The sequence below is a fragment of the Callorhinus ursinus genome, unplaced genomic scaffold, assembly GCF_003265705.2.
Source record: "Callorhinus ursinus isolate GAN/ISIS: 27379988/994484 unplaced genomic scaffold, GSC_fseal_2.0 scaffold3, whole genome shotgun sequence".
Classification (NCBI taxonomy): domain Eukaryota; kingdom Metazoa; phylum Chordata; class Mammalia; order Carnivora; family Otariidae; genus Callorhinus; species Callorhinus ursinus.
Window position 1 is genome coordinate 11850752 of NW_027397065.1, and position 17602 is coordinate 11868353.

General features: G+C 38.3%; 1 protein-coding gene across 2 annotated transcripts in view; it reads left to right on the plus strand.

The window, feature by feature from the left end:
• SLF1 (SMC5-SMC6 complex localization factor 1) overlaps positions 1–17602 on the plus strand; it is a 79788-nt gene that overhangs the window by 53530 nt on the left and 8656 nt on the right. The gene's annotated exons all lie outside the window — the stretch shown is intronic.

Here is a 17602-nt window from a genome sequence, read left to right on the forward strand (position 1 = left end):
TGAGGGATACAAAAATGATCCTGCCCGTAAAGGTCTTACAGTCCCGTGGCTTAGTTTCTTATGTTCTATTGTTCATCTGTTATTTATTATTCCCTTTAAATGTGTTACCTGGTAATATGTGGATCCACTATAGTTAGTGTTTTCTATTTTTTTTAAAGCTATCAAATGCTCTTTCTGGATGAATAAGTTCATTTGGTCATTTCTTTTGAACTGTACAGTGAAGTTATTTCTGCTTTGTTTTTGCCTCTGCTTAGAGGTGATGTGTTAAGAGATTGAGGTAAATGCTGTGATGATAGGCTTTTTTTTTTTATTGTGTAACTAGAGATTTTATAATCAAAAGAGTTCTTTCAGAATAGAAGAAATTTTTGCAAACCATGTATCAGATGAGGGGTTAATATTCAAAAGATATAAAGAACTAACAAAACTTAATAGCAGATAAACAGTCTATTGAAATTTGGGCAGAACTAAAGAGACATTTTTCCAAAGAGGACATCAAAATGGCCAACAGGCACGTGAAAGATGCTCAGGATCACTAATCATCAGGGAGATGCAAATCAAAACGACAGTGAGATAACCTCACCAGTTAGAATGGATATCATCAAGAAGACGAGACAAGAGCTGACAAGGTTGTGTTTTTAAAAAAAGCAGAGGGGGCAGGGGGGACCTTTATGCACTGTTAGTGGGAATATAGAATAGTCCAAATATGAACAATAATATGGAGGTTCCTCAAAAAATTAAAATTGATCTACCATACAATTCAGCAGTATCATCTTTGGGGTCATACCCAAAGGAAGTAAAAACAGCATTTTGATGAGGTTTATGCACACCCATTGTCACAACATTATTCACAATAGCCAAGATATGAAAAAACCCAAATGCCCATCATTGGATGAATGGATAAAAACGATGTGGTGTACATACACATTGGCATATTATTCAGCCATGACAAAGGAGGATATTCTGCCATTTGAAACAACATGGATGGACCATGAGTGGATTATGCTAAGTGAGATAAGTCACACAGAGAAAGACAAGTACTGTATGATATTACTTACATGTAGAATCTTTAAAATCAAACCTGCAAAAAAAAAAAAACCCAATAAAATTGATGTGGTATGATGTTGGGGTCCTGGAGTGAATGGTCAAGAAAGAATTCTTGAGACGTCTTCGGTGCAAAAAGATGGTTATTTTAAAGCACAGGGACAGTACCCATGGGCAGAAAGAGCTGCACTGGTTATGAGGAGTGACTGATTATATACTTTTAAGTTGCGAGGGGGTTAAGGATAGGGTATAAGTCTCTAAGGAATTTGGAAGCAAGTTTTTTAGGACCTTGAGGGGCTAGCTGTTTATAGGAAAAGGCCATTTACTACAGTCTAGTAAAACTTTAGTCATGAGACCCTTCACATGTTTGTCAATGGGCCATATGTTTGGAGGATGATTGCTAACATATATCTTGAGGGGCAGGGGGGCAGAGATAAAGGAAGTTTCCAAAGGGATTTTTGTATGTTAAAGAAGACTTACAGGATCCTGGAAGTTGGGCTAATGTCTAGCTAAGGTTGCCTTTTGCCTCTGGCAGAGTATTAACATTGAGGCAGTTGAGTGGTAGAGGAAGGTCACTCTGCCTGTCTCAACTACTAGTCAATGGGCTGCAAAGGAAATTTATTTTTCTTATACATTTGTTTTGCCTTTGTTCTCCACATCAAAATGATGGTTAGTATAGGATGGGAATTGGGGGGATCAGATTGATTGTGTTTAAGGGTACAAACTTGAAATGAGTAGTAAATAAGCCATAGAGAGCTAATACACAGTATAATGAATACAGATAATATACTATAATGATGTTATATAATGTTACTTCAATGGCAGTCACATTATAATATATAAATGTATCAAAGTGATAGGCTGTACACCTTAAGTTTATAAAATGTAACATGTCAAGTTGATTAAAATCTGATCATGATCATTCTTCAGTTTACTGCTTGCACAGTTTCTATAATACTTATAGTCTAGTAGTCTGTGAGTAGTCAGTTGTAACAAAAGGTTATAAATAACTCCTTTCTATTGTTCATTTCTTTTAAATTATATTGCAGTTTTGGAAAGGATTATTTAAATTCGCAATCTCTTCTTTGTGTGGGGCTACGTGGATCTACTTAACATCTGACTGGAGCCATTTGCCCATATGGCAGTGTGCCTTAAGGCAGGAACTTCAGGTCTTTAGGCAAGGCAGAGTTTCTAGCTTAGCCTGGGCACTTTTTATATTTTGGGCTGGATAATTCTTTATTGTTGGGGACTTTCCTGTGAACTGTGAATTGTAGGGCATTTAGTAGCATCCAAGGCTTTTGACCACTGGATGCCAATAATACCTCCCACCCTAGTTGTGACAATCAAACATTGTCAAATGTTCCCTGGGGTAAAATTCTCCACCCACTTAGTCCATTCTTTTTCACCGACCCCCCTCTCTTAACCCCCCTCCCCCCCGATTGAACAAATCAAACAATGAAGGACTGCAAGGATACCATCCCTTAGCCTTTTGGTAAGGCATTTGAACAGGAAAGGACGTAAATTGGTTGTCTGGTGTCTTTTCAGCCTAAAGAAACCCAGCCTCTGACTATAGAGATCAAGTTTTATACTTGTGTATATTGTGTCTTTGAACTTCTTCTGTCTGTGTGAGGCTTCTGTATGAAAGGAATTAAATTTGTTATTCTTCTGTTAATCTTCCTTATGTCAATTTAATTAATAGAGCAGCCAAAAGAATCCAGATCGGTTGAGGGAAAATTTTTCCTCCCCTACAGTTGACCACATAGAGAGTAATTTTACTGCTCGCTCTGGGGCTTCTCCCACTGAGAGATCCTGGGACCACTGACAGAAAGCCAGCAGAAGGTAAGACTTCTTACCATGTCAGTGTCCCAGATCTCTTCCTACATGGCCCAGTGGAAGCAAGAATGGTGAGAGTCCTATTTTTGCTTTTCTAAATTTGGATTAGCAGGAGGAAATATTTGTGAAACTAGTTCCTTGCATATAGTGACTCTGTTAAAGGTTTGTTATGAGTAGTCTTGGTTTTTATTGATCATTTTCCTCCCAGAGACAGTCACTGTTTTTCTTTGTCTCTCTTATGTTCTTTGTCACAGGAGGAAAACCATAGGGTATAACACAAGCATAAGCCCCATAAACCTACTTTTTTGAGCCAGTGGCCTCACAGACTGGTGAGTTCATGGTTCTCATCAAACAGGTGTATGTTTAGACAGACTTTGTTGTGGGTCAACATGCACATAAGGTAAAGGCTGTTGGAAGCCAAACCTGCAAAATTGGGGTGCACGGGTCGAGCATTTAAAGGCTATTAGAGTGTCCACCACCTAACTCAGTGACTCCCATATTAGGATAAGTTGGTCCTAGAGCAGGTTAGATTGACACTAGGTCACCCACCAACCTCAAGACAATTTCTGTGCCATGAGATACTTTGTAAAAAAAAAAAAGAAAGAAAGAAAGAAAAGAAACAATCCCCCAAAACAAACATCCCTATTAAGTATTACTCTGGCTCTGAGAGACCTGAGGCTTAGTTAGCGTACATACAAGAGAAACTGGATGAGGTTTTACGTTTGTCTTGTTCTTTTTCTTGAGAGCTTGGCTTTATGACCAGTGAGAATATTTTTCCATTGTTTCTGTCAGCTGTAAGGTGCACATACCAGCATGCCAATTGGTGGCCAGTTCAGTAGACTGGGGTTCCGAGACATGAAGTCATAAGCAGCACTCCCTTTGTCTGACTGTGCAAGCTGTGAGGGGAGTTTATCATGAGAGGTCCCAGTCCATAAGAGGCCTTAGTCTTCTCAACCTATGTTGTTACTGCTAGGAAAGTCCCATTCCAGTAGTGTCTGCACATTGTCACAGATTAACATGTCTGTGACTGGAGACACTATTTACACAATACCATTTCTACTGTAACAACTTTTGTAGACTTCTTTGAATGATCTTCTTGGATCATAGGGGCTGCATCTTCTGTACCCTGTCTCTTGGGTCTATGGTAAAGATTGATTCTAACATGGAAAGGTGCCTCTCGGTCTTTCCACAAAAAGGCTTACTGGTTTGAGTTGCTATTAAGATTAGTATAAGATCCCTCATGTCAATGGCCAGACAATAGAACCCTTATAGTATAAAAATATATAATTGGTTAATTTAAAAGGAGAAATTTTAGAGAGCTCTATCTTAAACAGTTGTCTTATTAGTGCCTTTGGAAAGACCATATTTAAAAAGAGGGACCCACAGGAATATAATAGCTAGCCTTAGGGACACCCTTAACAAGATTAAAGAAGAGAAATTAGAACAAAAATTTAAAGTCCACATCCCATATAAATTCCCCATCTTAAATTCCAGCCCCATCTCCTCAGCAAATTCCCTTAACTTCCCAAATTTCCCTGTCTTCTCCCCAAAATTCCTCAAACACCCAGCTAGCTACTTGTATTTCCTTTTGCTGAAAGATTTACTTAGAGCTTTCCAGCCTCATCTGCAAGCCCAGAGTGTATTGGTTACTAGTGTAAATGCTGAAGGCTAGGAAGTAAATTTAAACAGAAGCAACTGTAATGGACAGTAGGCCTCTGTCTGCTATTTCTTAAAATTCCTCCTACTTCACAGGGTTCTTTAATCAACCACTGCTAGGTTCTGGCCTTCCCATACAGTGTCCCTTGAGGATATGTGTGTACTGGACCCCCACTGCCAAGAATTCATGACCCATGAACGCCAGCAAATCTTTTACATGATAAAGCCTCTTACCTCTACTTTCAGAAGACTTAACAAATTTAGAGAACAAAAAGATTAGTGGCCATTCACAGCCCCACTAGGGGGGACCTTGATTAGCTTCAAAAGAGTATTCTCCCCACCCATAGTTGTGCTGCAGTTCACTGACAAGCCAGATGGATCCCTGGGGAAAAATCCGCCTCTCTGAGGAAAGAGATGACCAGAGTATCTCTTTAGACCCTCCTACAAATGATCAGCTGGTGGCCTAAAGGCTGATGTTCAGGGTCTCAGAAGCAATAGTAGAGGCTTTTTTCCCCTAAGATGAATTAGGCCAAGGTTGAATTCTGCAATCAGAAAGAAGGCCTTTGTGTTTTAAAACATTACAGAAATGTTACAAAGGTATATTGCACTAAACCCTGAAGTTTTAGATATAGAAATCTTTAGGTTTCTATCTTAGTTGGAAATTTTTTCCATGATATAAGTCCTTATCTTACGGATCTTTGCAAAACCAGAAATGAAACCCTAAAACAATTACCATCCCCCAGATCTTCCCTATAAATCTTAAAATGCTAGTAGATATTGTAAAAGATTGGGATATTGAAAATAGAATTGTCCTACACTTAAGGAGAGAAAAATTTAAATAGCGATCACCCTACCTTTCTGATAAATCATAGGCAAATATGCCCCAAAAGCTCCATTTTGGAGAAAACTTGGATACCAGGTGCATTTGTGATGTAAATTTTCTACAGCCACATACTCTAAGACCTAAGATCCATTCTTTGAAATGCAAACTTTAGGGAGAAGTTTTTTATCTGAAGAAGTAAACAAAGGAACTATTTGGAAATATAGCTAATAAAAAAATCTTAAATGTCATCTCCATAAATACTGAAGAGCTTTAGCCATCTGAGCAGGTGAATTTAACTTATTACAGCTGTCAGAACAAAATTTGGATCCAAGTGCTCTTTTATAAACTAGTGAATTTTGCATTATCATACCTATCTCATGACTAAAATTTTAAAACAAAAGCTGTGAGGACTGTTTGCAGGTGTGTGTGTGTGTGTGTGTGTGTGTGTGTGTGTATGTGTGTAGGGTAGATGTATAATATTCTACCTCTGGATAGTATTGCTAAAATTATAAAAAGAACTCTACTTGGCTTAAAAACAAACAGTCCATATAAATGGATTAAATAATCCTAAAATTCTCAGAAATACATCAGGCTAATGCAAATGCCTTTTAGGTCCACATAATCTGGGAAAGTATTTAGTATTAAAGCTAGTTTAAGTTCATTGGTTTAATTAAAATAAACATGTCTTTAAAATTACCAACATTGAATATAATACAGACATATAACTTTTATTCTACCCAAGTTTTATTAGTGAAATTAGTTCATGTTATCTCAAAAAAATTCGTGAGCAAGAAAAATAGGTTGGGATGATGGCTGGCTTTGTCTAATGTCTTACGACATTTTCATGGGTAATCTAAATGTAATTGTTGGGAGCAAGTGATTTAGTTAGATGTAAGTGGGGTAAGAGTTTTTAGGTTAATTTTTTCTACAATAATTATGTTTTATGGTATGTGTACTTAAATAGCTTTCCAAATCTCTTTGGTAACTTCTTAAACCCTTAGAGTTTTGCTAAGTCAAGTTAAATGACAGAAATTCATTGAATACCTAAATCATTTCTAAATTGATGAAATAGTGAAACATAAATTACTGTATAAAGTTTTATCCACTTCTGCTTTCCTTTTACAGAGGAACTGAAGATATTTGATGTGTTAGTAAACTTGTCTTTTGTCTCTTTGGCAAGTTTACTATGAGGAATAATAGACGTCTAGAGATTGTAAAATGTATTCAAAATTTGTTGATAATAGCACAATTGTCTACTTCCTAATTTTCACTAGAAATTAAATTTTCTGAGGATTTTTAAGAATTTTAATTAATGTATGTATGTAAGACTACTGGAATAAGAGGGGAAATAACTGCATGCAAGGAAAATAAGTTGAGTTTTTGAGAAGGTATGAGGTATGGAGATGTGTTTTTGGTAAGGGGGAAGCAATTTTATCTTGATTGTTTCATAATGTGAAGGAGAGACAATTTTACCTTGTGTGGTCAAGTTGGCTAAAATTAAATGAATTCATTATAATCGTTTTTTAAAAATAACCTTTGATATCAGTAATGTACTTATGTTTAAGTAAAACTGGAAGTATTCTTTCATCTGCTAAAAGGACAAAGTTTTCTTGAAAGATCCATTTGCTTTTGATAATGTAAAAGGTTTTTCTACACCTTTTATAAAATCTGCCTAGAAAATATTCTCTGTATTATCAAACTAATTACTTATTTTGTCTTTATGAATTCTTTGATTACTTAAGAAAACAGTCTCCTCTTAAAAGAGCTAAGGTTTTGTTTCTTTGTTTTTTTCCCAACTAAATTTCTATATTTGAGTGCAAAGTTTTTAATTGTCACTTTCGTGAAATTATTTCACAGTGGCTTATGATCCTGTTTGACCAAGTCTTTAAAATCTTTTGATATTCTTGACAAACTTCCCAAAATCAAATTCTAAATGAAGTCTTTTTTTGACTTTGAAATAAATTTGGGATTTTGCAGAGGGTGTCTGGAATATTATAAAAGATATGTTCTCACTCCTTGTCAAATGAGCAATTCTAAACTAATTAGATTTAAATGACATGGGAAACATTGTCAAATAAGAAGCTATACTTAAGCCTTATTTATGTTGTATTTGTATAGGTGTACGTTAGTGTTCCAAAAATAATAGGAAATTCCAAGATATCTGATATGTCCTGGTATATGTTATCACTTGTAATTCTAGCTTTAATCTTAAGATGTATGCCACAGAAATAACCAAATTTTCTTAATAGTGTTGTAATGAACTCTTACAGACCCTTAACCACAGCCATTTTTAAGTCTGTTATTTACAGAGAATTATTGTTCTTCTCTGTTGCCTTTGTGAATACATTTCATCATCAGAGAGATTCATGGAAAGGACTGTGACAAATGCTCTAGAATATGTGTTTCTCATCATTTTAAGATCATAACATTTAACTGGGTAAGAATTTGCAGAACTCTGATGGAGAAACAGCTTCATAAAACTGCAAACTTAAGATTAAAATCAACAGGGAGGGGAGCAAGATGGCGTAGGAGTAGGAGACCTGGATTTCGTCTGGTCTCAGGAATTCAGCTGAATAGGGATCAAACCATTCTGAACACCTACGAACAACAGGAGATCGAAGATAAGAAGAGTAACAACACTCTGAACAGAAAAGCGACCACTTTCTGGAAGGTAGGACGTGCAGAGAAGTGAATCCGAGGCGATATTCGGGAGGATAGACGGCGGGGGAGGGGGCCTCCGTTGGCCGCTTCTGGCAAGTGATAGAGCCGCGGAGCACAAAATCGGAACTTTTAGAAGTCGGCTCCGTGGAGGGACGTCGCTGCAGTGGCTAAGCGGGGGGTGGAACCCTCGTGGGACAGTGTGATCTCAGGACCCTCGGGGTCACAGAAAGACCGGGGGAGCCTGAGTGCAGCAGAGCCCCCAGGTATTGGAGCGGGGAAGCCGGCTGCAGAGACGGAGCCAAGATGCGGGCTCTCAGCTCGGGGTGGCCATAAACTGTGATCTGCGGCCCATTCGGGCTACTGCTCCTCCAGCAGGGACCCAACAAACGGCAGATCCGGGGAGACTCCCCTTCCTCCCCCAGGACAAACGGCACGGGAGCGCACCGCAGGGATCTGCTAGGTTTGGAGACTCCACACGGGGTCGGGTGCCAGAGATAGAAACGCTCGATCACAGGCCGGGTGAGCAGGGAGTGTGGCCGGAGACCAGGGAGACAGGAATGACTGCTTTTCTCTGGGGGCGCACTGAGGAGCGGGGCCCCGAGTTCTCAGCTCCTCTGGGCGGAAATTGGGAGGCCACCATTTTCACCCTGGTCCTCCAAAGCTGTACCGAGAGCTTGCAGGGAACAAAAGCTCCTGAGAGCAAACCCGAGCAGTTTGCTTAGCCCAGACACACAAGGGCGGGGAAATTCAGCCTCCGGCAAAGACATTTGGGAACCACGGCAACAGGCCCCTTCCCCAGAAGATCAGCAAGAACAGCCAGCAAGCCAAGACCAAGTTTACCGATCAAAGAGAACGGGAGAACTCCAGTTCTAGGGGAATACTGCACATAGAATTCATGGCTTTTTTACCATAATTCATTAGTTTTTCAAAGTTAATTTTTTTAACTGTTTTCTTTTTAATTTTTCCCTTTTTCAAACCTCTTATCAATCCCTTTTTTAAAAAAAACTTTATTTTTCATTTTTAGAGTCATATTTTTATCCCTTCATAGGAGTTACCCTTATTTTTGGCATATATAAGTTGTTCTCTCTTTAAAATTTTGAGATACAATTTCTTCTAACAGATCAAAATCTACCCTAAATCACTAGTGTATGGCTTTGTTCTAGTCTCCTGCCTGATCACATTCTCTCCCTTTTTTTTTCTTTTTTTCTTTTTCTTTTTAAATCTTCTTCTTTCTTTTTAAAAACAACTTCTTATCAATTCCTTCTATAAAATCTTTTATAATTTTCATCTTTACAGTCATCTTCCATCCCTTCATTGTATCAACCCTTATTTTGTACATATATCACTCATTCTTCCTTTAAAATTTTAGCAGGCACTTTCTTCTAACAGACCAAAATATGCCCAAAAGCTAGTGTGGGGGACTGATCTATGCACTAGCCTGATCATATTTGATCATATTCTGTTGTTCTGTTTTGTTTTGTTCTGTTTTTGTTTGTTTTTTTCTTTTTCCTTTTTTTTTTTTTTCTCTTCTTTCTTTCCCTTTCTTGTCCCCTGGTTTCAGTCTTTTCTTATTTGTCTAGAGTATATTTGCTGGAGACATTGTTAACCTGTTAGCATTCTGTTCTCTCATTCATCTGTTCTCCTCTGGACAAAATGACAAGATGAAAAAAGTCACCTCAGCAAAAAGAACAAGAGGTAGTACCCTCTGCCAAGGACCTACTCAATACTGACATTAGTACGATGTCGGACCTAGAGTGCAGAATCATGACTTTAAAGATACTACCTGCGCTTGAAAAAGTGTGGAAGTTATTAGAGAAACCCTTTCTGGAGAAATAAAAGAACTAAAATCTAACCAAGTAGAAATCAAAAAGGCTATTCATGAGGTGCAATCAAAAATGGGGGCACTAACTGCTAGGATAAATGAGGCAGAAGAAAGAATCAGCGATATAGAAGACCAAATGATGGAAAATAAAGAGGCTGAGAAAAAGAGAGATACACAACTACAGGATCACGAGGGCAGAATTCAAGAGATAAGTGATACAATAAGACGAAACATTAGAATAATTGGGATCCCAGAAGAAAAAGAGAGAGAGGGGCAGAAGGTATATCGGAGCAAATAATAGCAGAGAACTTCCCTAATGTGGGGAAGGAAACAGGCATCAAAATCCAGGAGGCACAGAGAACCCCTCTCAAAATCAATAAAAATAGGTCAACACCCCGACATCTAATAGTAAAACTTATGAGTCTCAGAGACAAAGAGAAAATCCTGAAAGCAGCTCAGGAGAAGAGATATGTAACCTACAATGGTAGAAACATTAGATTGGCAACAGACCTATCCACAGAGACCTGGCAGGCCAGAAAGAACTGGCATGATATCTTCAGAGCACTAAACGAGAAAAATATGCAGCCAAGAATACTATATCTAGCTAGGCTATCATTGAAAATAGAAGGAGAGATAAAAAGCTTCCAGGACAAACAAAAACTAAAGGAATTTGCAAACACAAAAACAGCCCTACAAGAAATATTGAAAGAGGTCCCCTAAGCAAAGAGAGAGCCTAAAAGCAGCATAGATCAGAAAGGAACACAGACAATATACAGTAACAGTCACCTTACAGGCAATACAATGGCACTAAATTCATACCTTTCAATAGTTACCCTGAATGTAAATGGGCTCAATGCCCCAATCAAAAGACACAGGCTATCAGATTGGATTAAAAAACAAGACCCATCAATATGCTGTCTGCAAGAGACTCATTTTAGACCCAAAGACACCCCCAGATTGAAAGTGAGGGAGTGGAAAACCATTTACCATGCTAATGGACACCAAAAGAAAGGTGGGGTGGCAATCCTTGTATCAGACAAATTAGATTTTAAAACAAAGACTGTAATAAGAGACGAAGAAGGACACTATATTCTACTTAAAGGGTCTATCCACCAAGAAGATCTAACAATTGTAAATATCTATGCCCCTAACGTGGGAGCAGCCAATTATATAAGGCAGTTAATAACAAAAGCAAAGAAACACATTGACAACAATACAATAATAGTAGGGGACTTTAACACCCCCCTAACTGAAATGGACAGATCATCTAAGCAAAAGATCAAGAAGGAAATAAAGACTTTAAATGAAACACTGGACCAAATGGACTTTACAGATATATTCAGAACATTCCACCCTAAAGCAACAGAATACACATTCTTCTCTAGTGCCCATGGAACATTCTCCAGAATAGATCACAAATCAGGTCTCAACCGGTACCAAAAGATTGGGATCTTTCCCCGCATATTTTCAGATCACAGTGCTTTGAAACTAGAACTCAGTCACAAGAGGAAAGAACCCAAATACATGGAGGCTAAAGAGCATCCTACTAAAGAATGAATGGGTCAACCAGGAAATTAAAAAATTAAAAAAATTCATGGAAACCAATGAAAATGAAAACACAACTGTTCAAAATCTTTGGGATGCAGCAAAGGCAGTCCTGAGAGGAAAGTATATAGCAATACAAGCCTTTCTCAAGAAACAAGAAAGGTCTCAAATACACAACCTAACCCTACACCTAAAGGAGCTTGAGAAAAAACAGCAAATAAAGCCTAAACCCAGCAAGAGAAGAGAAATAATAAAGATCAGAGCAGAAATCAATGAACTAGAAACCAAAAGAACAGTAGAACAGATCAACGAAACTAGGAGCTGGTTCTTTGAAAGAATTAACAAGATTGATAAACCCCTGGACAGCCTTATCAAAAAGAAAAGAGAAATGACCCAAATCAACAAAATCATGAATGAAAGAGGAGAGATCACAACCAACACCAAAGAAATACAAACAATTATAAGAACATATTATGAGCAACTCTATGCCAGCAAATTAGATAACCTGGAAGAAATGGACGCATTCCTAGAGATGTATCAACTACCAAAACTGAACCAGGAAGAAATAGAAAACCTGAACAGAGCTATAACCACTAAGGAAATTGAAGCAGTCATCAAAAATCTCCAAACAAACAAAAGCCCAGGGCCAGATGGCTTCCCAGGGGAATTCTATCAGACATTTAAAGAAGAATTAATACCTATTCTCCTGAAACTGTTCCAAAAAATAGAAATGGAAGGAAAACTTCCAAACTCATTTTATGAGGCCAGCATTACCTTGATCCCAAAACCAGACAAAGACCCCATCAAAAAGGAGAATTACAGACCAATATCCTTGATGAACATGGATGCAAAAATTCTCACCAAAATACTAGCCAATAGGATCCAACAATACATTAAAAGGATTATTCACCACGACCAAGTGGGATTTATCCCTGGGCTGCAAGGCTGGTTCAACATCCGCAAATCAATGTGATACAATACATTAAGAAAAGAAAGAACAAGAATCATAGGATCCTCTCAATAGATGCAGGAAAGGCATTTGACAAAGTACAGCATCCTTTCTTGATCAAAACTCTTCAGAGTATAGGGATAGAGGGTACATACCTCAATATCATAAAAACCATCTATGAAAAACCTACAGCGAATATCATTCTCAATGGGGAAAAGCTGAGAGCTTTTCCCCTAAGGTCAGGAACGCGGCAGGGATGTCCACTCTCACCACTGCTATTCAACATAGTATTAGAAGTCCTAGCCACAGCAATCAGACAACAAAAAGAAATCAAAGGCATCCAAATTGGCAAAGAGGAAGTCAAACTCTCACTGTTTGCAGATGATATGATACTGTATGTGGAAAACCCAAAAGACTCCACCCCAAAACTGCCTAGAACTCATACAGGAATTCAGTAAAGTAGCAGGATATAAAATCAATGCACAGAAATCAATGGCATTCCTATACACCAACGAGACAGAAGAGAGACAAATCAAGGAGTCAGTCCCATTTACAATTGCACCCAAAACCATAAGATACATAGGAATAAATTTAACCAAAGAGGCGAAGGATGTGTACTCAGAAAACTATAAAATACTCATGAAAGAAATTGAAGAAGACACAAAGAAATGGAAAAACATTCCATGCTCATAGATTGGAAGAATAAATATTGTGAAGATGTCAGTGCTACCTAGAACAATCTACACATTCAATGCAATCCCCATCAAAATACCATCCACCTTTTTCAAAGAATTGGAACAAATAATCCTAAAATTTGTATGGAACCAGAAGAGACCCTGAATAGCCAGAGGAATCTTGAAAAAGAAAAGCAAAGCTGGCGGCATCACAATTCCGGACTTCCAGCTCTATTACAAAGCTGCCATCCTCAAGACAGCATGGTACTGGCACAAAAACAGACACATAGATCAATTGGACAGAATAGAGAGCCCAGAAATGGACCCTCAACTCTATGGTCAACTCATCTTTGAGAAAGCAGGAACGAATGTCCAATGGGAAAAAGACAGTCTCTTCAACAAATGGTGTTGGGAAAAATTGGACAGCCACATGCAGAAGAATGAAGCTGGACCATTTCCTTACACCACACACAAAAGTAGACTCCAAATGGTTGAAAGACCTAAACGTGAGACAGGAGTCCATCAAAATCCTAAAGGAGAACACAGGCAGCACCCTCTTCGACCTCAGCCACAGCAACTTCTTCCTAGAAACATCGCCAAAGGCAAGGGAAGCCATGGCAAAAATGAAGTATTGGGATTTCATCAAGATAAAAAACTTTTGCACAGCAAAAGAAACAGTCCACAAAACCAAAAGACAAGCGACAGAATGGGAGAACATATTTGCAAGTGACATATCAGATAAAGGGCTAGTATCCAAAATCTATAAAGAACTTATCAAACTCAACACCCAAAGAACAAATAATCCAATCAAGAAATGGGCAGAAGACATGAACAGACATTTTTCCAAAGAAGACATCCAAATGGCCAACAGACACATGAAAAGGTGCTCAACATCGCTTGGCATCAGGGAAATCCAAATCAAAACCTCAATGAGATACCACCTCACACCCGTCAGAATGGCTAAAATTAACAAGTCAGGAAACGACAGATTTTGGCGGGGATGTGGAGAAAGGGGAACCCTCCTACACTGTTGGTGGGAATGCAAGCTGGTGCAACCCCTCTGGAAAACAGTATGGAGGTTCCTCAAAAAGTTGAAAATAGAGCTACCCTACGATCCAGCAATTGCACTACTGGGTATTTACTACAAAGATACAAATGTAGGGATCTGAAGGGGTACGTGCACCCCAATGTTTATAGCAGCAATGTCCACAATAGCCAAACTGTGGAAAGAGCCAAGATGTCCATCGACAGATGAATGGATAAAGAAGAAGTGGTATATATACAGAATGGAATATTATGAAACCATCAAAAGGAATGAGATCTTGCCATTTGCAACGACGTGGATGGAACTGGAGGGTGTTATGCTGAGTGAAATAAGTCAATCAGAGAAAGATGTGTATCATATGACCTCACTGATACAAGGAATTCTTAATCTCAGGGAACAAACTGAGGTTTGCTGGAGTGGTGGGAGGTGGGAGGGATTGGGTGGCTGGGTGATAGACATTGGGGAGGGTATGTGCTATGGTGAGCCCTGTGAATTGTACAAGACTGATGAGTCACGGATCTGTACTTCTGAAACAAATAATGCCATATATGTTAAGAAAAAAAAAAGAAGATAGCAGGAGGGGAAGAATGAAGGGGAGTAAGTCGGAGGGGGAGAGGAACCATGAGAGATGATGTACTCTGAAAAACAAACTGAGGGTTCTAGAGGGGCGGGGGGTGGGGGGATGGGTTAGCCTGGTGATGGGTATTAAAGAGGGCACATTCTGCGTGGAGCACTGGGTGTTATGCACAAACAATGAATCATGGAACACTACATCAAAAACTAATGATGTAATGTATGGTGATTAACATAACAATAAAAATTATTTAAAAAAATAAAAGTTTAAAATCAACAAGAATTAATTTTATGGGACTGAATGAACTAATGAGGATGAGGATTATGACTTTTTGTTTGCAGCATTGCTGAGTGAATATTATGTTTTTCCAGTTTTAAGGACACTTTACAACAAATTGGTAAAATATTCTATCCTTTGTAAACAAAGATGAAATGCGTACTTTTTCTCCCTGCCTTATCTCTGTGGAAGTCAGAAACTTCTTAGTATTCTTATTTTCATGGTAGTATAGCTATTTGCATAAGTTCAATAAGAATCTTCTCCTTGTAACAGGACACAATTGGAAACATTGGTTGTGTTGCCAAAACTTTGGCTGGAATGTCATATTTGAGAATGTGCATAGAATCAGATATGACCAGACAGCTTTAATGAACTAAAGCTGACTTCATGGAGTCATTGAATCCCCTTGGAAAAACAGCCTGGTACCTTGCTTTCAGGGTTCCCAGCAGCCTTACCAGGTAAACAAGGTCACATCCTGGCAGGCTCAGAAACCTGGATATTTTGGAGACCTCAAGAAAAGAGGAATGTATCCACATCTATAGGTATAACAGACAAAGTCTGATGGCAGGACCTTGGCATGGCTGCCTAGTCTCAAGATCTTCTAAAAATTCAATCTGAGGGGTGCCTGTTTGGCTCAGTTGGAAGATCATGCGACTCCTGATCTTGGGTTCATGAGTTCAAGCCCCACATTGAGTGTAGAGATTACAAAAGAAAAATACACAAAACTTTCAAAAATAAATAAAAACTGAAAGTTCAATCTGAAATTCCTTATGGAAAGTTCCAACAAAGCAGATTTAGAAGAGCCTGTATGATCAGTAACTATTCTTGCTGCACTTATGTAAATAATCAGGCCAAGTTTACTGAAACTAGACTTAATTTTTAAATGACTTAGTCTTATTGTGTTTATATTTGATTAAATGGAGGGGGCTGTAGAGAGAAAAATTGTTCAGTAATACACTTTTATAGATATCGAATTCTGTTGCTGTTAATTGTCTTTGAGGTCTTGTTTTCTGCCTGTAAACTGGACTAGATTCTGAATTTGCTCCCACCTTTCTGACTTGGAAACTCTGAGAACTGAAACTGCCCTCTTCCTGAAGCTGTGCAAGCAAAAGCTGGACAACTTGATATAAACTTTAGAGAAATTACCACAGGAGTTCATGCATGGACTGTCTTTATGCCTATTGCTGTGTGGCCACTCAGAAAACTCACCAGAGACATTGAAACTGCAAACCATGAAAATCTTTCAGATTGCCACTGCGTGCATTTGCTATTGTTTTGGTTCCATAGAAATAATCTTAGTAAATTCCTGATATTTTGTACAATGTAGACCTAACTTTGGGAGCCCACCAGTATCACTACCTCCTGAAATGAGACACAACTCTTCCAATTGAACTGACCAGTTCTCAGGGCTAAGATACTGGTTCAGTGAGATGGAGCAACCTACCAACTCAACTTCTAGAATGTGAAACTTCTTGGGAAGTTTCAAAGACAGAAATGAAGGGGAGCAGAATGTGCTGACCCAGAATGTGCCACTTTAGCATGTGGGTTATTTTGAGCTGAAGACAATCAAGAATCACAAGACTCAGGAAGAACTTTTCATTACTCCCTTAACTGCCTAAAAGAATGTAGATAGAGGGACTTGTCTAGGAAGAGAGCTACCACCAGAGATAACTACAAAGTGTATAAGATAGATTTGGTAAGCTAGGTCAAGTTTGGCAGAGCCTGTTTGTTCAGATTCCTGTCTGTGTTCCATTGTCTCTGCATAGCATGTCAAATACTTATTTACCAAACATTTGCTTTTCCCGTCTTCCTGAAAATTGTCCTCCTTTCCTTTGAAGCCCCAGACCTCCATCCCCATTCTTCTTAACTCAGGATGGCGTATAAACCTCAGTTACCTGTCTTTGAACCTTTCATGTCTATGAGGCTCCCATATGAAAGGAATTAAATTTTTCTCCTGTTAATCTGTCTTATGTCAATTTACTAGACCAGCCAAAAGAACCTAGAAGGATAAAAGAAAAAATTTTTCTCCCCTACAGTAGTGAATCTGCTGTGTTGTATAATATCACAGCTTTTTTCTCCTGTCTGTTTTAGTTTTAGCTCCCATAGTGTCTTGTTGACTGGTCTTATTTATTCTTTATATTCCACTTTACCATCCATTCTGTTACTTATGCAGAGAGTATCAATGGAGTATTCATAACGTTGAATAGATTATTTTATGTGGCAAATAGTCATTCCAGTTTTTCATTACTTTCAGTTCTTTTGTATATTTATGCATCTCCATGTTATTGGAGAACTTGAGGTTTTTGGAAGAAGAGATTTGAGGCTCTTGGTGTTTTGTCAGTTTTGTTATTTAAAATTACAGTTCCCTCCCCCACTTCCTGTATTAGAATGCGTACAAACTTCTAAGGAAGTCCTTATACATGTTTTAAGGTTTTTAAAACTGTTTTAAACTGTCCTTTTCTTTACATTTATTCCTCCTCTACAGTGATAGGTTTCAAGGATGTTGTCAGGGGAAGGGGTCTAATTTCTTTCTTCCTGTCAACTCAAATAACATATGTGTCCATTAAAAAAAACCAAGTACTGGTTCACTAAAGGCACAACCCTATTGTGGGAAAAGACCTTTAACGTGAATCAGAAAATATAGTGATAAAAATCCCATACCTATCTATTCATATATTATCTCTCTATTCATGTATGTATTAC